General features: G+C 32.3%; 1 protein-coding gene and 1 long non-coding RNA gene across 27 annotated transcripts in view; one reads left to right on the forward strand and one right to left on the reverse strand.

Moving 5' to 3' along the window:
• The window catches only part of LOC128248925 (uncharacterized), a 93,894-nt gene extending 76,837 nt beyond the window's left edge, over positions 1-17,057 (reverse strand). Inside the window, exon 1 of the long non-coding RNA XR_008265080.2 lies at positions 16,101-17,057. This is a non-coding gene — a long non-coding RNA (uncharacterized LOC128248925). The remainder of the gene's footprint in view (positions 1-16,100) is intronic.
• Positions 1-23,401, forward strand: part of LOC106871599 (tyrosine-protein phosphatase Lar) — a 591,306-nt gene that overhangs the window by 133,783 nt on the left and 434,122 nt on the right. The window lies entirely within an intron of this gene.

The following is a 23,401-nucleotide window of genomic DNA, read 5'->3' on the forward strand; positions in this document are numbered from 1 at the left end:
CTTGAAACTCTTCACTCTAATTCAATAAAAAGAGAGCCTCCTTTATAAATGTATTACTTAATTCTAAGACAAAGTTTAGTAAACATAATCTTTACAAGCTTTCCCAGACTGGTAATGTCAATACAGATAAACTCTTGTTGGGAAAGGGATAACTTGATACCTAAGACCATTGTCAATCATCAGTATTGTTTAATGTCCATACTAGTTTGGGTTGGATGGTTTGACAGGATCCAACTAGTCCAACTAGACTGTATCAGGCTTCACTGTCTACTTTGGCATAGTTTCTATGATTGAATGCCTTTCCTAATGTCAACTACTTTATAGTATGTGCTGGATTTTTTTGTATTACCCAGCAGCAAGACTATAAACTCCAAGAGAGGCAGCTTTATACTAGGAGATGAAAAGCTTAAAGTATGAGAGAAGAGCCCAGATTAGAACAGGTTTCTTTCTGTAGACATAGCTACTCACATCTTAGAAGAGGTGAAGGTATGGGTAAGAAGGGCTAAAAATAGTGGTAGAACCTCAAGCTATGAGGGGAACAGAAGTGAGTGAGAACATAAAAACTGAGAAAATGGATGGATAGAGGTTGCAAGTGTGTGTGTGGGGGGGGGGGTGAGTGAGAGATGGGGAATGAGTAAAGGAATGAATATAGTGAATGAAGAACAAGTATTGACAGATGATAAGGGCAGTAAGGTAGAGTAGATGAGAACTGAAGAGATTGGATAAAGTTGAGGGATGGATGTAGTGATTGGTGCATAAGGGATGGGGTGACCAATGAAAAGATAGGAATGAAGGGCAGTAGCAAAGCTATGGTACATTCAACCTGAAAACGAAGAAGAAAGAGATGATATTTTAAAAATGCTGAAACTAATTGATGATTTATTTAACTGGTTGCATAAGCTGTCAGGCGAAACATGAAGTCCTAGTTAAAACAACTTTTACAGTAAATTTGACTTGACTTTCAGTGTTGAGTCTCTCCGATCAGAAAATGTTCTCTTGTTATTTTTAAACTTGCTGTAAAATACTAACTTAAAATTAACATTTACATAAGTAATGATGTTTCCTAAAAATTTTATTTACAAATCACATGAAGGTGTAGTAGGCTGTGGTAAAATACACCACAGCAATTCATAGTAAGCGTACTAATTAATTTTTGTTGATCAATTTAATTCTTTACTTTTTCTCATTTGTATAACTTCCCCAGCATGCAGCAAACTCTAGCTGCTTGAATGAATTACTTTCCCAGCATGCAGCAGCCTCTAGCTACTGGTAGTCAAACCAGCCTAGAAATTCTATACATTATAATTGATACCTGACACTTTAAATAAAACAATAAATAAAATCCCATAACATTTTTAACAGAAACAACATAAAAGCTTCACATGGCATACACTCTTCTAATGCATGTATGTATGTGTACATTATATATATATATATATATATATATATGTATATATATATATATATGTATGTATATGTGTGTGTGTATGTATATTTATATATGTGTGTGTGTATATACATATATATATGTATGTATATGTATGTATGTATATATATTTATATATATGTGTGTATATATATATATATATGTATGTGCATATATATATATATATATATATATATATATATATATATATATATACATGTATGTATATATATTTATGTGTATATATGCATGTATATGTATGTGCATATATATATATATATATATATATATATATACATATATATACACATGTATGTATGAGTGTGTGTATCAAGAGAACACAAATAGTGTTCAAAATTTATGACGGTTGTTTCAGTAGAATTTTTATTGGTGCATTCCTGGAGTACATCATGACATAATCCACCATCTACAGGTAAAATTTTAAACAGGTGAGATTTCATACATTAAACATAATGAATCCAATGTGGCAATATTTTCAAGAATGCACTAATCCAATGACATCAATGTTTGATTCATGAAATCTCACCTGTTTGACATTTTACCTGTTAAAAATTTTATTTGAAGATGGTGGATTATATTTTGTGATGCACTGGTTTGCCTTTTTTTTTTTTGTATTATCCAGCAGTTATGAGGTTGCCTTATAGCCTGCATGACTATGAACCCCAAGAGTGACATCTTTATACTAGGAGATGAAGGGTTAATGCATGAGAGAAGAGCCCTATGCAGAACGGGTTTCTTGCTGTAGACAGGGCTACTCACATCTTAGAAGAGATAGTGGGGGGTGGGGGGGGGGGGGGTGAAAAGAGATAAAAGTAGTGTTGATGAAATTCCATCAAAAAAAGATGTCAAAAAAGTTTTAAATGCCATTTGCATTCTCTTTGTATGCCTACACCACACCTGGAACCAACCCCAGAGTCGGATCTACAGTTTAAATTGGATTTGTAATTACGTATCTATAGTATTCTACCAATACTTGATACCTTCATTGTTCAGTTCTATATCCGTCAATTGTAAATAATGTAAATAATGTGCCTTCATCGTTGTTTATCTCACTGTGAACTCTGTCATTGTACCTAACAATTTCTAGCATCCTAGTGTTAATCTGCCTAGGGTCTATTGAATCCTTATACCTAATACCTACACACACACACATACACACACACATGCACACACATTACTAGAGTACCCCATGGGAAAGTATCACTCTTCATAAAATCATAGTGATGGAAGAAAAATTAATTTCATTAAATAAATCACTTGCATTGTATTTATCATGGCAAGACCTCTGTGTTTGGTTTAAAAGCTTATTTCACAGCCACATGATTCTAAATTTCTTTTTACTGCATTTTTGGGGGATAAATGTTTATCACCATAGCTGTGAGCTGCTCAATGCCTTGTGGGTAGAATCTGATAGACACAAACTGTCTGACAGCCCATACATGTGTGTGTGTGTGTGTAAGCTGTATATTGCTGAAGGATTCAAACATTGACAAGGAAACCAATATATTGGTACCTTTAAGTGAAATCCTTTGTACTACTTGCTCTACACAAGTTACACAGACAATCTCTTGTCACTCACTCCTTAGAAATACAGTGAAGCAGTGTTGGCCCATTGATAACCTGTGACAAATGGCATTATCATTGGCAAAATAATGGTGGCACTCCGTCGCTTACGACGACGTCGAAGGTTCCAGTTGATCCGATCAATGGAACAGCCTGCTCGTGAAATTAACGTGCAAGTGGCTGAGCACTCTACAGACACGTGTACCCTTAATGTAGTTCTCGGGGATATTCAGCATGACAAGGCTGACCCTTTGAATTACAGGCACAACAGAAACAGGAAGTAAGAGTGAGAGAAAGTTGTGGTGAAAGAGTACAGCAGGGTTTGCCACCATCCCCTGCCGGAGCCTCGTGGAGCTTTAGGTGTTTTCGCTCAATAAACACTCACAACGCCCGGTCTGGGAATCGAAACGACCGTGAGTCCGCTGCCCTAACCACTGGGCCATTGCGCCTCCACAAGCAAAATAAGATAAGAGTCATTAGAGCATGTCAGATAAAATACTTGCAATATTTAGTTGCAGCTCTGGACATCCTAAGTTCAATGATATATTATCTACAACTCTTCATATTCTGAGATCAAATCCTGCAATGTTCAACTTTCATTTTATCCTGCCATGGTCAATAAAATAAAGCACCAGTCAAGTACTTGGGTTGATTTTATATTTCTATAAAGCATTGTCTATGTTTATTGAATTAAAATAGGAGGAGGAGGATATGTGTTATAAATAAATCAATAACTTAGACATTCATTTTTAGAGTCTAATCAACAATGCTAGTTTATTTTATCATCATCCTATCTATTGCAATTATTTCTAAAAAAATTATCCATAGTTTTCTTTTTGTTCTCTAAACTATATAAATGAATGTGATACTGGATATAAACCAAAAACACAAGAGACTGGATATAAATAAATGAAGTATGACTCATTGTATGGAAATTAATGGTGTGAATTAGATAAAAATGGTTGCTATTTAGCCCCAGGTCAATCTTGACCAGACAGACCTGATATTAAAGGTATTTTAACTACAACTAGCCTCTCTTTTTGTATATCCAAGACAACAATTCATCAATGTGTGCTTTGCAATTTTAGATAATAAGATGTGATATAAAGGAGTTTTTGGCTGCTATTTCTGGTAGGCTGATTGATCATGAAGAGGAGAAGTGAAAAAAAAATGTTTGAAAGCAGGTAGGAACAATGTGTGTACTGAAGTAGCAAATGGTAGTTAAGTAATTTTACTAAAAGACAATAGGAATTTTTCTACCCCGCTTTATTTATTTTTGAGGAGTTCAACAAAATGCTCCACCATTTTTATTACTGAACTTTTGTTTTTTTATCTTGGTCTATTCATGATATGTGTTACTATCCTTCCGAGATACGACTAAATATAATTAAAAAAATTATCAAATCCATAAAGCCAATTCTAGATAATGTAAACTCGTTTTTCATTTACTGTTCTGTATTCTTTACAAGAGAAAGAACCTTCTGCTTTAAATTATGCAGAAATTCTAGCCCCAAAAGATACACTCAAACAGGTACATGATGAATTGTCTTTGGTGCTAGTTCTTCAATGGCAGCAGTTGCAAGAATTGAACTCAGAAACATGAGTGGGCTATTGTACTATATTTATTTCTTTATTGCACACAGGGAGCTAAACATAGAGGGGACAAACAAGGACAGACAAAGGGATTAAGTCGATTACATCGACCCCAGTGCATAACTGGTACTTATTTAAAGGATGAAAGGCAAAGTCGACCTCGGCGGAATTTGAACTCAGAACATAGCGGCAGAGGAAATAACCGCGAAGCATTTCGCCCGGTGTTCAAACGTTTCGGCTATTGTACTATATTGTTCCCCTTCATGCACATACATAGATGCTTTCTAAAAAATTAAATCTACTAACTTTATAAATCCTAAATCTTCATGTTGTAGATCTGTTTCATAGCTTTAATTTAAAAATCTCATTACGTATTTTCAAACACATTGTTAATTTTTATATAAGAGATAAGTTCGTACTAAGTATCATTATCGTTGCCATCATCTTCATCAGCTACTTTCCATGTCTGCATTGGTCAGATGGAATTTACTGAGACAGATTTTCTATGACCAGATGCTCTTCCTGTTGCCAACCCTTACTTGTTTTCATGAACAGCACAATGACCAGACATATTTCCAATGAAAATTGCAAACAAATGACACCATTTATTTGATGCTGGTGTCTGTTTACAGTTAGCATTTGTTACCAAGACTAGGAGATAGGAACATACGTATGTGCGCGTGCACACACACATGCACACAACTAATTAAATAAAGAAGTGTGTGTGTGTGCATTTGTTTGTAACTGGCTTCTTTCAGCTTTCATCTTCTGTATTTCTCCTACAAGGCTTTGGTGAGACCAGACCCATATTAGGAGACACTTGATCAAGGTGCCACACAGTACAGAACCATGTACTTGTGAAACAAAACTTCTGAAACACACAATCATACTTGCACCTAAGTATGTAGTTATTTATTTTTCTATAGGTTTCTTAATATTTCAAAATTTATGAATTTTGTTCTCAAGTGTACGAATTCTCCTTATCTCTAAGAAGCACATCTATTTGTCATGATTAACATTCCATTGTATATAGGTTACTATTTCATGCTTAAAGTTTATCAGGTGTATAAAATTTCCCTAAAGTTGCTCTATCTAAAATATGTTGAAAGATCTACAAAAAATAATCTCAAAAATAGAACTATCTCCCTCTTTTGTGTATGTCATGTTACATTTTAGTTTTCCAATGTGAGTCTTGAGGGCTGTGGCATATAACTTTTGTAATCTATTAGCAAAGTGAAGTTTGTTGATGTCTTACTTTTAAATGTTCATCTCATTAGTCATTTAAAAAACATTTTTACTTGTTTTTTTTTATTTGTATTTTTTTTTCTGAAGATCTAATCTTAGTTCTTCTGATGGGGGTGATATCAATTAAAGCTACTAATTAATTACTATCACAATATTTTATCAATTAATTAATTGATATCAAAATCTTTTATCAACAAATAAAGTTGATTTTTATAATCGATAAACTTATCAATAATCTATTGTAACTACTTACATACTGAAAGCTTAAATTGCTGTAGAATTAACAAACCGCAACTACTTTTAGATTTTATTATGTGTTGTTCATTACAGTGGCATGGCTGTCTTATAGAGAATTCAAAATAGTAAATATACTTCAAATAATTCAAGTTATATTTATTTAACAAATTATTATTGATATCTTTTTTTATGGTATTTCAATGAAAGCATATCAGAACTGCAGGGCAGTAAGAGAGCCCACTACACATTCACTTAACTTGCTAGATATAGAAGCCAAACTTCCTTCTGTTCACACTCTACCCACTTTAAAAAAAGGAGTACATATTAAATTATGTAGTCTGAGATAAAATGATTGGGTAGTCTTTTCTTCTCTACTCCAGGCACAAATTTTGGGGGAGGGGGGAGGGGGGCAGTCGATAAGATCGACCCAGTATGTAACAGGTACTTAATCTATCTACCCCGAAAGGATGAAAGGCAAAGTCAACTTTGGCGGAATTTGAACTCAGAACATAAAGACAGACAAAATACTGCTAAGCATTTTGCCTGTTGTGCTAATATTTCTGCCAGCTCGCTGCCTTAAAAAGATGAGGTAGTCACCAGAGGAATGCTTTAACCATAGGGTTTTCCTCTCACAGCCAACTTGATGGGGATGGGATGCAAACAATAACAAAATTAAACACTGTCACATATTGCCAAGGCTGCTGCTTTGTTCCAAGTGTGATATTTTTATATTTTCCATTTGGCAAAACAACACAGATCAGCTCAGTTAAATTCATACTTGGAGGAAAGTACTACATGTAAAGTACTATACAGTCAATGGTAGTAGAAATAATGTAATAGAAAAATATTGTATTCAGACAGAAATTATTCAATAATCTCTCAAATAGCAATAGAATGATCAATAGTGTTAGTTTGTATTGAGAGATTAAGAGCATTTGTATTGGATGAAGAGTAGTTAAAGAAAACTGGGTGGATGTGTTCCTCTGTCTGCTGATATGCTGTTGTATGCAGAAAAGAAGAGGTAAGAAGTTTGAATGTAAACTGTGTCACAGTAAAACCATTCTCTGTTTCTGAAAGAAATTCTGATAAGCTGCAACATGTTCATATGTTTACCGATTCAAATAAAGATTTAAAATCTCATACCATCACAGCCATATATATGTATGTATGTGTGTGTATAAGTGCGTGTGTGTGTGTATATATATATATATATATATATATATATATATATATGTGTGTATGTATATATATATATATGTATGTATATATATATGTATGTATATATATGTATGTATATATGTGCGTATATATATATGTGTATATATGTGTATATATATGTGTATATATATATATGTATATATATGTATATATATATTTATATATGTATATATATGTATATATATGTATACATATATATATGTATATGTATATATATATATATATACATATATATATATATATATATATATATATATATGTAAACATATATGTATATATGTGTGCACATATGTATATATGTATGTATATATGTAGATATGTATTTATATATATATGTATATATATATATGTATATATGTATGTATATATGTATATATTTATGTATATATTTATGTATATATATATGTATATATATATATATATATATATATGTATATATATATATATATATATATATATATATATATATATATATATATATATATATATATATATATATATATATATATATATATGTATATATATATATGTATATATGTATATTTACATTGTCAAGGTTTTTTTAAACCGAGATAATCTATAATATAAATTGAAGTTGGCCGAGTGTTGTATTCTTTCTTGTCTTGAGGTTCACGGCCAAACGGCTGGGTGGATTCGTGTGAAAAATGATGCAAGACTAATGGCTTGATGTGATAGGCAAACATGGAGTACGAAAGTGCAATTCAAATGGTGAGCTTCTTCTAGACCTCTGCTCTAAGTTCAATCTAGTAATTACAAACACTGTCTTCAAGTACAAAGACCATCAAAAGACTACTTGGATGCACCTTGGCTCCAAGCATTAGCACTTGTTAGACTACCTAATCACCTGGGGAAGAGATCAGAATGATGTCCTGGATACAAGGAGAAAAGATACCATGGAAGACTTAGACGGAAATTCAAACATACTGCAAAAAGGAATATGAAATATGAAATGGAAAGGAATTCACCATAATAAATGACAAACCCAAGCGAAAAACCAACTAGTATAGAGAAAGCTTATCAAATCATGCCAAAACCATAGATAATCAGTCATGATAACTAACTGCAAATATTTGTAGAAGTTTGACACTGTAAAAATATATGATCTTAGTATCCCTCATTTTAGATACACTCAAAAGAAAATTATCCTAATATATATTGGCTTATATGAATGGGCATATACTGCATGTATTTAGAAAAAAATCTTATTAACTTCTTCAAAATTTACACTCTAAGAATACCTAAATATTGCAAATTTGTAAGCTGTTCCTTGTAATTTAACTACAGATAAACAAATATTTTGTAGGAAATCCAATGGAAATTTCGCATATATTTATATAGACTCCTGCTATCCAATTACAGTTTTTAAAACCTGATTATCAGATATCAATAGAAGAATCTCTAACCTGTTATTGAATAAAGCATCAATTAACAATTTGCTTCCCTCCTACTATGATAAAATCGCAAGAAGAAAGTGGATTTAGAGATGTGTATTATATACATACATATATACATACACACACACATGAAGTGGAAGTGATCTCCACCAAACCAAATCTTAACATCATGTATAAACACTCTATAGATATGGCAGATCATAAATTTTGAACAATTTTTCAACCATATTTCTTCTTTTAGGGCTATAGAAAAATAGGAATGCTCTAAAACTATCTTATCTGGAGTGGAAAAGCTTTAAGATATACTGAAAAAAAACTTTGAGCTATATTCTATGTATATAGAAACATTGTAGATTATGTATAGCTGAGCAGTACTTTATATACTAAAAGCCTTCATAAATCTGTAAGCTATAAAAATTCAGAGACCCTTCACTAAATATTGTTACTTTGACATGCAACTCTTGAACCACTGAAAGACTACACCTCCATCAAACGTGATAAATACTTATTTCTTTACCATAAACAATCACGTTCTTTGTTTCTTGCTTCAGCATTATCTCAATAATAGACACTTCCAATCTCACTATGCCTAATAACACTACACTTTTTGATATCTTTAAATCATTGTCATTGTATGCTCATTTCCATTTTTATTTTCATTTGATTTTGTTACTTATCTAGTGAAGTACATAAGCTTGATCAAGTTTTTTGTGTTGTCAGGAAATGTGAATGTTGGCGACTTTGAGCAATGCCATGCATCATACATAGAAAACCATTCTCTTTGCTACAGAAATGCTTTAATTGAAGTATTTGGATTGTCATCTTCCAACAGCACACAAGTTTATTCAAATTATGGACTTGAACCCAATATACCACATTAGCAAGTTTAATGAAAGAAGGAATACCTTCCCATACTACAATCATTATACTTTCTAAGTTTTTATGCATATGTATTATTACATATCCCTTGTGACTGTGATAATGGTTAGAAATGAGAATCTATAGCAAGGATACAAGAGGTGTAAGTTCTACATTAGTTCACCTGAGATGTTCCCATTTTCCATAATTTAAATGAGACATTCACATCCACTGAACAGCTTTCTTTAACAGTTTTTTTTTTATCCCAAAGGACAAGATCATGCCTATTGTATTTGCAACAAATTACTATTTTTATACTGAAATATTGCATGAGTATCTTTTTATTTTTAAAGGTTCTAATGTGAGTTTCATATGACCATATGGATAGCCTTATATATATGTGGGTGATATTTTCCATGGTGGCATAGCAAAATCAGCATACATACATGCATCCATCCATCTGTGTCTGTATGCATATGTGCTTCATCATAGAGTTTAAACTAATCACTACCAAAATAACTTAAGCTTTTTTTTTGTTTCAGTCAGAGAGTGTGAGTGCTAGACTGTATGGAATATGTTTAAAAACAAGGTGTCATCAAGATGGTTTGACAGGAGCTGGCAAGGCAGAAGACAGCACCAGACTATAGTGTGTGTGTGTGTGTGTGTGTGTAATATATAATATAATAATAATGGTTTCTAATTTAGGCACAAGGCTTGATTGATGTCATCAACCCCAGGGTTTCACTAGTCATTCTTTTATTAGCTCTGAAAAGAGGAAAGGCAAAGTTGGCCCTAATGGGACTTTAACTCAACATGGAGTGGAACAAATATCACAAGGTGTCTTATCTGACACTCTAACAATTCTGCCAATCTGCCAGTCTTTATAATAATAATAATGATAATAATAATAATAATGATAATAATAATAATAATGATAGTAATAATAATTCAGAATCAATGATCCTTGTATTAAATGCAGTTTATTTATGGTGATCAATAGATACTAAGCTAGAACTCTCTTTTAACGACCATAACCCACCAATATTTATCATCTTCCATAGTTTTAATGTTCTGCGTCTATGACAATTTATGTAGTTGCTAAAGATTGATTCATGGATAACAGAGGCTGAGAATTTTGAAGTTTAGAAAAATGTTAAAAAAATATAATTTGAAGATGTGGTTGGTTTTTTCCACATACTAAGTAGTCTGTATGAAGTGCATGAAAATTATATCCTGTTAGAAATGCTAAAAATCTATATCATGAGGTTGCACAACCTGCTAGAAATAGCAGTCTGATTATCTCAAATTACCTCTTAATGGTGCAAAAAGTCAGGACTCATTGGCTGAGTTGTCTTAGAGCATAAGTTTGCTTAATTAGGTCTGAGACTGAGATTGAGTTAAACAACAACCAACTGTGATACACTGAACTGATCTTAAATTACAAATAATAAATGATCAAAAAACATTGTAGTCGTGACCATCATATTTAGTGTTAATGTAACAAATACTTTGCTGCGTAACAATATTGTAACAATATGTATATTGTTACCAATATGTAACAATATGTAACAATATTGTAACAATATGTATATGTGTTTGTATAATTTCTTTTTTAAGAGATTAAAGTACAATTTGTGGAAACTTGTCTGCTGTTTCAGGTTGAATGACCACAGAGAGTCCCTGTGCATTGATTCAATCAAGTGATAAGTGATGTATTCAGAGAATAAGGCTTAAAATTCATTATTTCCAGAACTGAAAATATTCCTCGCCTCATGCAGTTGAGAGACTTCAACTTGCAGTGAGATTGAATCCTTGAAAGCAAAAATCTTCTAAAATAAATTAATAATGTGAATTGTCTTTGGATCTCATGAAAAAAGTTATGAGTTTATCTCTCATTCACCAATAACCAAACACAAGGAGTTGGAATATAATAGAATTCAATCCCCTTGACAAGAATCACATAAAATCCATTCATGCTAGTCAGATAAACAATGAAATGATAACATCTGGAAATAATTATAGAGTATCGATATTTTGGCTGTTTTTTACTTGATATAATTTCATCTTCTGACAAAATCACAAACGTTTGGGTGTTTTTTCCCTCCAGTATTTGGTGTTTTTTCCCTCCAGTATTTGGTGCATTCACTCTGCTCAAATCCATTTTTAATCAACATTCTTTTGAAATTTTTACCAGTATTGTCAGTTCTATTTTTGGCATTTTCAGTCTTTGTTTTACATTGAATTCTTTCTCAAGTTTCTTAAATCCTTTTCTGTTCTTTTTTTGTAATTTTTTTTAGTGGCCCTTTGAATATTCTATAGGTTTCTTTTCTTTTTTTTTAACTCCTTCTTCATATTTTCTTCCATTTGTTTTTGTAATTATTTTTAATCCCTGTACATTCTTGCAGTTGTTTGAATCCATAAAATAAAGATGTGATGAAACTGGACACATTAATAATTTTAACAACTATGCTCTGTTATCTTAGCTACTTCTGCTGTCTCTTCATGTAATGGTTTGTAAAATAATACACAGGACTACAAATATAGGAGAAGGGGGTTAGTCAATTAAATTAACTTTAGTTCGTCAACTTCACCAAGAATCAAACTCTGAATGTAACTACATACCTCTAAGCATTTTGTCCATTGCTCTGCAAATTCTGCAAATTACTATAATAATCAGGTTCCTAGTTTCTTATGATAAAATTCATATTACTTAGTCGCAAACTTTATCTGTATTGATTTCTTTTGACTTGCCAAAAGCCTTTAGTGTGTCTGATATTTATTTAATCAATCCCTCAAAAGCACGAAAAGCTTTGTTATTATAAAATTTGAACTCGGAACCAAAGGGTACAAAAGACACACACACACACACACACACACACACACACACACACTATCTCTTACATTGTGACATAATTTTCATCATTTGATGATTATGATAAAGTGATCAGGTATCAAGAATCAAAGAAGTTGAGTAAGAAAATGCTGGAAACCAATAAGATTTATAATGAGGAGTTTATCAAATCTGGCTCAAGTAACCAGAGGATGAATGTAGAAGAAATGAAGTATTAAGCCAATGATTGTGTGTAGATTTTTGTTGTCATTTAATTACACTGATTCGTACACAGAAACAACTAATTAGTGTATTTAATTCAGTGACATTCACAACCTCATTCCAAATTTCATACCCCAAAAATCTTTTTCACAGTTAATTAAATTTAGTATTGTTGGAATTGTCCTTGGATTATCCCCCTCCGGTACTAATTATATCTTCCTAATTACTGTGAGATGCTTGAACAGTCATATAGAACTACTTTATCCTTGTTTGTAACACAAGATTGATATTTTGTATGGTATAAAGGCAAACTGCATAAGCTGAGTTTCAGAAATAATTATGCTGAATGTTTGTGAAACAAATGATGTACTGAAACTTGCTATAATCAGGAAGGAATCATTAGTATATGATCTGCTGGATGCATAATGCCAAATGACAGAGAAAATTGAGTTGCAAAATCAATTGACCAGTATATGTTGGAGACTACAGTTTGGTCTCAAACATCTAACAAATGCTTGTTGTATATAAGAAAAGTGATGAAGAATCGGTAATGAAAGAAAGAAAACAACTAAATGCTGTAGAGTACTTTATTCCAAAGCTCAATTTTTCTTTCTGCTACCTTATGTACGTTTTGTGCATCTCTGTTAAGGAGAAAACTTAAATGTGAATCATATATACAGACACACACACACATATATGCATACCTGCTGCAGACACACACACACACACATGCACACACAGACACACGCATGCCTATGCACCTACTTGCAAGCATATGCAATAAAACAGGTCAGCTCTGAATTTCTGTGTTGTTACAGGACTAGTTTAGACATTTAATGAGCAAAGAATTATCATGTAAATTCCACAAATGCTCAGCATTTCAATCTAGAGATGTGAACATTCCAGTGTAAGCATAATATCTTTAAAAAATAAAACTGTGTTCGGCTCTCTATGTTAGTTGTTAGCTGTGAGTACACTTCAAAATTCCATGCTTCCCAAAATTTGTCCACATTACTCTAGATGTGCCTATGCTCCCTTTTCCTCCTTTTGGTTCTTTTACTTTGCATTTTCCGTTTTTTTTATGTTGCATCCCGTGTTCTATGTATGTATTTTTGGGTGTTTTTCTTTACTTATTGCTGCTTTTTGTCCCCTCTTTTACTCTTTTCTAATGAGTTGTGGTGCTCATGAGAACTACACACACACACACACACACACTAAAACTATCTGTAGATTTATCAGCAGTTCAAGATGCCCACAGACTTCTAACAAGCCTAATACTTTTCTTTCTGCTTCATAACAGCAAGGCTGTCAATAGATGCAGGTAGAGTACTAATAACAAAAAAACAATTCAGCTTGATTCATCAAAATACAGAAAACATTCTATTCAACAGACAAATAAAGAAGGTGTATCTTTTATGAAAAGTCTATTTAATAAAAAGTAACCTACAGGGTAAAATTTGGAAGTAAAAATGAATATTTTAATGCAATACGTACTAATGCATAGTATAAAACTGCTAAATTATAATAAAGAATTTTTACTTTCTTTCTATGACAGTGTGGTAGAAGTGTATTTTGCTATGACCATAGTGTCCAGTACACTATTGCTTTATTATTTGGTTCATTCAATCAGAAATCTCTTAAGTTATGGACCATTAAACTGAGAATTTTCTGTACTTATAATTCTCAAAGAAAATTAATAGAATATTATATACCTGTAGCTGTATGTGTGTGTGTGTGTGTGTGTAAACATAAATAATGGCAAAGTTGACCTCAGTAGGATCTGAACCAAGAACATAAACGGATACTAATATGGTTGTGCAATTAAGAACTTGCCTTTGCAATTATATGTATATTTTAACTTTGCTGAAAATTCATTGTAGGAAAGAATTTGTGTGACAGATATATTTATTTATAGTCATCATTATTTCTATTTTTCCATGTTAGGAAGAGATCAAATACAGCATATAACCACTCAACAATATTATTTCATTTCTTGTGAGTGTTCCCAACACCCTGGGTTCTGTCCTTACCATGTCTTCTCATGTTTTCCCCACCCTCTTTTACCTTGCTTTCAAGAAGCCAACAAGTGACCAGTTGTTTCAATGTGCAAGAAATAGACAAATTATCCTAAATTGCTGACTTAAAAAAAAGACCAACAAAGAACTCATTTAAAAATTTTGTCCTCAGTATACAAATATAGAGGATTATCATATTGGAACACTTTTGGTCATACATCTGTTTGATCAGAGTTCGCCTAGATGCTATGCAATAACAACAATACTGCATATAAAATATAAAATGGGCTGTTTTTTCTTTTATTTGCAGTTCATTTCTGTTTACTAACTTGTTATTAATTAGTGTTCTAAAATTATTTGAAATATGCTTATTTTGAATTACTTTTATATTATATATTTATAGGTGCAGGCATAATCATGTGGTTAATAATTTCATTTTATGATCGGTTTGGGCAAATGTTTTCTACCATAACCTTGGGCTGTTGAAGACCTTGTAAATAAAATTTGGTAGACAGAAACTGTAAAGTAGCCTGTTAGATATGTATGTGTGCGTGTGTGCACACATGCACTTGTTTGTGTACATGTATCTCTATGAAGAATGGCAATATTGCTCACCAGCAAACAAAAGAACATTGTGGCATTTAGTTGCACCCCATAATGTTCCATTTACATATTGACCTGCAAACAACAGATAGTTGATTCCAGTCTTGTCAGTGAACCTGTAGCTTCTCTTTTCTGTCTCAAATAGGTATTTGCAATGTATAATATTATCTTTCTTTTTCCTTATTAAAAATCTCCTCATCTATGAATATGAATTCCTCAAGTATGATTGCACGATCAGTCACTGTTTGATTAAGAATCGTCCTATGGCTTTTGAATGATCATTTCATTGACTGTAGATCCTTTCTACTATAGGTTTACTATTAATAACAAATAGAGTGCATATCATCTGATTTAATGAGGCAATTAAAGTCAATTATTAATTACCATTTATCTTTGAAGAAGGGCCTACCTGATACCATCAGAATATAGCTCTCTTTACAGTAAGCACAAAAATTTCTTTTCTTTTAGATATTTTATTTACTTGTCTTTTGGTGAAGTAGTCATTAGTTTTCTTTCTGTTTTGTTTTTTTCATCATTATCAAACTGCTTTGAAATTTTGCCATGTGATTATCTTTTGTGCAATAATACATTTCTAACTACAGTGATGAATATAAAGACCATCGGACTGTTTTTATATCTATCTGAGACATTTTATTACAACAAAGTAAAAGTTAATTATTCTAGCAAATGAAATAATTTTCTTTTAAATTAAAAATTCTCTGAAAACAAGCTTCCTGTTACAAGAGTTTGAGTATTTTAAGGAGGAGAAAAGCAACCATTGATTGTCATTAAATTTGAATGGTGACCTTTTTTGTATGAAGTAAATATAAATATTTACAATTGTTGATACTTACCTACTTTCTAATGTAATAAAATATGTGTGGCTAATGAATTTCCAATTTGTTACATATTCCAGTGAATAAATTCTTTGTAGTGTTATCAAATAATGAATTCTTAGTATGACACTTAATTGAAGCACATTTCTGGATTATCACTCCAAATATCAGTTGACTGTTGATAGAGACAAACAGACAGTAATTATCCTGGTAATGATCCAAATCTACTCCAGCTAAACTTTTGTGCCAATTATAAGACATGAAATTAATTAATTGAGTTCTCTCATTGATTGCAGTTACACTAGCTGCACTCAGTACTTGAAATGGCCTGTTATTTTTATTTCTAGTCGTCAAATTAGGATCCCTTGAGAAATTCTTTCTCATCATTTAGTGGACTTTTTAAATTGTAATAAACTCTATAAAAAATTGTTTAGTGCTAGCAAATCCCATAACAATTTGAAAGAGATAAATTGTTCTAGAAGTTACCACAATATATATTTATTATATTTTAACACACACACACACACGCGCACACACACACACACACACACACCTGTAGTGTATTTTATCAATTTAGAAAACTGTGCATGCAAAAATTTTTCCGTTCTTCAACCTGCATGTGCCAGTACACATATACTCGCATGGAAGTACACACTTACATTACTTCTAGCCAAGCTAGAAATTATGGCTAAATCTCCTTCAGATTACATCTTACAATCTGAAATGAAGATAGAGAGACATTTAGACAATAAAGATACTGTTTATACAAAAAAGCTGGTATGGTTACAGATGAAAAGCATTTGATAATAGTTCTGCTTAATTGAGGCTGACCTAGGACTATACAATACTTAGCACATATCCACACACATTTTGATGAGTTAGTAGTAGCAAGTCAGATCCAATCTTTCACTAATCATTAAATCAGTAAAATTTATTGATAAACAAGTTAATATATTGACAAGAATAATATTCATATTCCCTTTTAAAACAATCTAATATGAACCAATTAAGAAATCTCACTATGGTTGCAACCTGCTAAAAAAGAATAGCTTAGTCTACCTCAATTCATGTCCCATCATCTTAAAAGACTAGATAGTCAATTTAATTCGTGTACCAGGTAAACATTGTTACTTAGCCCTTGGGATCCTTTTGTGGAGTCCGTTCTATTGTATGTATGTGATCTAGGTCCGAAGACAGGACTTTCTCCTTTCCTCCTGCTGTTCACAAAGGTTCTGAAAAAAAAAGTGGTAGCAACTGCCCTTCCTCTTCTGAATAAAACTATGCAATTTTTCTTTCACTTCTTTACTACCTCAATATCCATTTTAATTATACAAAGCAGAAATTAATATATTTACTTACCAACAAAATAATGCATCTTAATTTATTGTTATTAATTCCCAAATATTAGAGATGTTTAGAGAATATGTAATAAAAATTATGTACTTTTATGGAAAACCAAGTGGATGGTAAAGGAACTGTTTCAATATCAAGAGCAAATTACAAGTACAAAAGAGCCTGCAGAAATGCATGGTTCTTAAGAAAAATAATGAACCATTAAATTTACATTTTTAAGGATACATATTAAATTATTGCTTTTGGTCTTAAGACATACATATCAAATATTAAATTATTGTTTTGATCTTAAGGCTTTTTTCTTTTCTTCTATTGGCTCATGCTGTATTATTAATGAAAGTGATTGGGAAGGTACAATTTGATGCCAGAAAGGTGTGGCTGGGTTAAAATAATTTGATATACTTCTGGAATATGAAATCAGTTTATAAATCATAAAATATCAAGTGCATGAATTGAGAACTCGTGTTAAAACATAACTTAGGTGGTCAGTCTTTCCATAATCAAAGATTTTGCTCACATGAAGATGAATTAATTTAAAATTTCATAAACTTCTGATCTTATCTTTCTGTCTTTTTAGTAGTGAGCCAAAGAGAGATAGCTGCTGTGTAATTGCTTGATCTGCTAGAAATAGTAATCAAATTATCTTCAAACCACACCATACCTCCTTAAATAGTTCAATGCAACATCATGTCTGAAAATCAAAAGAAGAGATAGTCACTACTGAAATACCTTTGATTGTAGATCAAAGCTGACCTGAAGCTGAACAACAAAAATATTTTTATCAGCCTTTTCTTAGATCTTCTTCAGATATTCTATTCTAATACACATGCACACATTCACAAACTTACACCTCTCTCTCTCTCACACACACACACACACACAATTGTTTTAATGAAGTTATAAAAAAAGAACACATATGGAGTGGCTGTGTGGTAAGTAGCTTGCTTACCAACCACATGGTTCTGGGTTCAGTCCCACTGCGTGGCACCTTGGGCAAGTGTCTTCTGCTATAGCCTTGGGCCTTGTGAGTGGATTTGGTAGACGGAAACTGAAAAGAAGTCCGTCGTATATATGTGTATATATATATATATATATATATGTATGTATGTTTGTGTGTCTGTGTTTGTCCCCCCCATCATCACTTGACAACCGATAGTGGTGTGTTTATGTCCTCATAACTTAGCGGTTCGGCAAAAAGAGATCGATAGAATAAGTACTAGGCTTACAAAGAATAAGTCCTGGGGTCCATTTGCTCGACTAAAGGTGGTGCTCCAGCATGGCCACAGTCAAATGACTGAAACAAGTAAAGAGTAAAGAGTATGGATATTTTAAACATAGAGTAGATATTTGCTTTAATTTCAATTCTGACCCCACAACTAGCTACTTGTTTCCCTGTATAAACACAATATCATCAGAGATCAGAATATTTATATAAAAGGTTTTCCCATCATTTATAGTAGTCGTAAGATATTCAAAAATTTGCTTATGTGAGTATTTTGATCTCTGACGATCCTGTCTTTACAGAGGGAAGCGGGTAGGTAGTTGTAAGGCCTAAATCAGTGGTGGGGAAAATTTTTAGTGCGGTGGGCAAAAATTTCCAAAGAAAACGGTCCGCGGACAGAGATGGGTGTGAATAGTTTTTACATTGTACCTTCTACAATTTTCAGCTTTTGTTTCATATAAAAATTATTTCGATACATGCGATATATTTTTAGTCTTCTCAGCTAGAGTGTAGTGGGGTCTCAAGGGGGTGGTACAAACCTAGCAATATGTGTTTTATAGTGAAAACAAAATTTCCATTCAAATGGCAATTACTGGATGATTTCTGTTCAAGTCTGACCACTTTCATTCATAGTAGAAACGCGAGCTATGTTGCAAATAGGCATTTGGGTATTGTATAAATTTTTCAATTGAAAAATTTACTATATTTTGTATGTGCTCCAGCATGACCACAGTCAAATGACTGAAACAAATAAAAGAGTAAAAGAATAAAAAAATACAGTATATCAGCTGTCGGGTACAATAAAATGAGTTCATGGGTGCAATTGCACCAGCAGGCAGGGTATTTCCCAACCCCTGGTCTAAATCAAAACTAAATAGTGACTTCACTAGTGCTGGTGCCATGAAAAAAGTACCCAGTACTTGTTGTAAAGTGGCTGGAAGAGCATTTAGCCAGAGAGACCATATCAAAGCAGATGTTAGTGCATGCTGCAGTCACTAAGCATGGAGCACACACACACACACACACACACACACACACACACACACACACACACACACACACACACACACACACACACATATATAAAGACAGAGAAAGGTAGAGATAGAGGAAGTAAGAAAAAAAATTTGAGGGTACCATTATCTCTCAGTCAGTGAGAGAGAACATACTATGGTTGTAAAGTAAGCTTTATGGGGTGGGGTGGGGGATTACACACACATACACACACACACACACACACACACACACACAAACATATACACACACACACACATGTCCCTAAATAGAGTGAGTACTTTGAGCTTTATTTTTTTACAGAAGATTTCAACACTAAACCTGCAGTTCCATAGAATATTTACTAATCAAATTTTGGGGTCCTAGCAAAGCCTTATATGTGGAATTTGATAGACAGGAACCTATCAAAAGAATGATTCCTTATTTTGTGCTAGAGCAGATTTAATCCATTTCCCAGTTTAGCAGCACCTTATGAGTACCTTTTAGCAGAGTACACTCAACTGCAAGCATTCGTGCCTGTTTTAGGGTAACTTCGACCCACCAGTTATAAGGCCCTTAATAGAAACCATTTTATGTGGAATAGAATAATGTTTAGCTCATTATGATGATTATGATAATGGTGTGAAGTATTTAGCGCTATAAATACTAGCTCTTTAATTCTATTTTAGTTTCCACAAGGGTTTTATCACTAATGGAAGCTCTACTCCATAGCAATATTTGATTTTTCTTCTCTCACAATACTTGTTCTATTGTTATTCTTGGTTTTAATGCTTTTTCCTTAATGAGATTTCAGTGATTTTTCTTCTATTTTGAGGTTAACTTCCTTTGTAAGATTTTCCGCATACATTTTCATCCTGTATAAAAATGAAGATTTCCATTCTGAATGCTAGCTGAGAGCTAACACTTATCAATAGCTTCTTATCTCTCTACTGCTGCATTGTATGAACATGCTAACATGACTTTCACACAGCTAGTGAATTACATGTTAGATTAATCTACAATTACTTCTTCCCTCTGCTTCTAATCTTATAAATACTGAGCATTCATAGCGTTAGAAACTTTAATACTTCAACATGTAAAGTAGTTTTAATTAAAAAATATTTTTTTCCTAATAATAATATTAAAAGTCTTAAAAACGAGAAACTAAACAAAAACAGGCAAACTCTATTAACACCATTTCATATTTTCTTTTCATCTAATTATCTCCCCCCTCCCCCAGTTTTTTTATCTCTAATTTTCTTTTGCATTGAAAATGAAAGTTAAAGGAATTTCATTCTAAGAAGAGATAACACTTGAATTGAATGGAATATTTCAGTTATGAAAGAAAATATAACAATTGCTTCTCAGGCTTCAGATTTTGAAAATAGAAGTTTTCAAATAGAAATTAATATGCACTTAATAATTGATCTTGAAAATAAATTCTAAATATGTTGCCATATTTTGTATGTTGTTATCTTTAACTGATTAGTTTGAATCATCAGGTGAACCACATAAGATATGAGATATTGTAAAATGATTTTACAGTTTGCCTGATATCTTGTTAATTGGTTGAAAGATAAGAGAAATTAAGCATCAGCTGTGAATTAATATTGGATTTACTTTGTTTATTTAGATTTTCTCTATCTTATCATCTGTCACTAGTGATACCCTTGTAATATAATTAACTTAATGAGTAGATTATTAAAGAATTCTTACAAGCACACCTGTGTAATGTGTTAACATGTAAGCAATATCAACAAATACTTTTGTCTGGCAAATGATATAATCTTTTCATTAAATAATACTAGAAATAATGAAAGATCTACATTGTTTAGTTTCTGCTCTATTTAACAATCTAAGAATAGTTCCAGAGTGATAAACAGTTGTACAAAATGGTAAAAAATATATTATTAGTTTAGAAAATATTTAGATTCAATGAAAAAAAAAAGTTTTTTTTTGAAGATTTTGAAGTTTGATATAGGAAATTTTGCCGATAATTTTTAGCAATTTATTTCATATTTTGATATCATAATGTTCTGTGTGGTTTCTTATTTGATTTCTATAGAAGGTAGATTCATGAAGCTATCTTGGGAATATTAGGAAAGATTTTCCAAATAATGTTGTTAAATGTTAATACTTTTGAAAATTAGAACAAATATGTATACTTTTCCATTAGCAGAATGAGTACGCAAGCTGACCAGTGCAAAAGTGGTTGTTGGTTTTTAGCTCTTGGTCAAATAGACCAATGATCAGAAGCATTCTAGCTCCCATCTCTCTGCTGGTAACTTAGGCATAGTGTTTCAAAAACTAAATTATCTAATGTAACTTTTTTTTTTTATTTATTCTTTTTCATTCTTTTACTTGTTTCAGTCATTGTACTGTGGCGCTGCCAGGGCACAGGGGCTTAGTTGATCAAATCAACCCCAGTACTTTTATATTAAGTTTAGTACTTATCCTTTTGGTCTCTTTTGTAAGACTTCTAAGTTACAAAGACACAAACAGTCCAAAACTAATTGTCAAGCAGGCTGAGACAAACACACACACACACACACACACACACACACACACACACACACACACACACACACACACACACACACACACACACACACACACACACACACACACACACACACACACACACACACACACACACACACACACACACACACACACACACACACACACACACACACAAATACTGGGATTCCTTTTCTTCAGGAAATCTACTGAGAAGCATTTTGTCCAGGGTGGTAACAGTTCTGTTAGCTCAGGGTAAAAGCAGTAACAACAACTATAATAATGAATACATTCACATAATCAAATCTTTAAACAAATATTCTTCTTTTACAAATATTAGAGAGAGAGGAAATGGGATGGGTGGTACTTGAGAAATCAATTCCAATCGTTTTCTAATATACCTATACAAAGAGTGTCAAGCAGTTTCACCTTGATGTTACCATGGTGACTGATCCCTACAAACACAACTGTAAGGAGATCATATTCATGAGGTTAGCTACATCAGGTTTCAAATCAATTTGGAAGTAAGCTTTATCAAGAATATGATATAGAAATGTTAAACATTTTTATTAGTACATCGTTGAGAAGTTTCGTGGATTATAAGACTTTTGTGTTTGTGAAGTCAACTATTACAAACCTATCAGTTTCACTAAGGCATATAAAATATTTTCTCGGATAAATGATCTATAGTTTCTAATGTCATAAACAATCGATAGTACTGCTGCAGATAGAAGTGTAGTGGTATTGATAGTAGTAATGGTGGTGTTTGTGGAGTTGATTGACTTTTGCTGTACTTGAAAGAGAAAATAAGTCTTGATAAATGAATATAGTTGAGACTGAAAGTAACATTTTTAGATTGAGTTTTTCAGAAATAATGTGTTATAATTTTTTTCTCTGTGAGAAAATAATTGTTTCCATTCATATGATTTGTTAAAATATAAAATAATCTTTCTACTATTGATATAAGTCCTAGTCAAGTACATGTGTGTGTGTGTGATTTTATTGATTCAGTCCTCATCCCATCAGAAACATTTTAAGCCTTGAGCCAATGTTAGAAATCAATATTGATTTGTTTTAACTTGATAAAAGTGCTTATTTTTGTGAGGGAAGGATTTGGTCTGTTGAATAGACTCAAGTATATGATAGCTACTAGTGTTTATTTTATCAATAGCAAACGAATAAAAGACACAGTCAATTCTTATGCGATTCAAACTTGGGATATTGAAGACTA

The sequence above is a fragment of the Octopus bimaculoides genome, chromosome 10 (assembly GCF_046866305.1).
Source record: "Octopus bimaculoides isolate indiv1 chromosome 10, ASM4686630v1, whole genome shotgun sequence".
NCBI classification, from domain to species: Eukaryota; Metazoa; Mollusca; class Cephalopoda; order Octopoda; family Octopodidae; genus Octopus; species Octopus bimaculoides.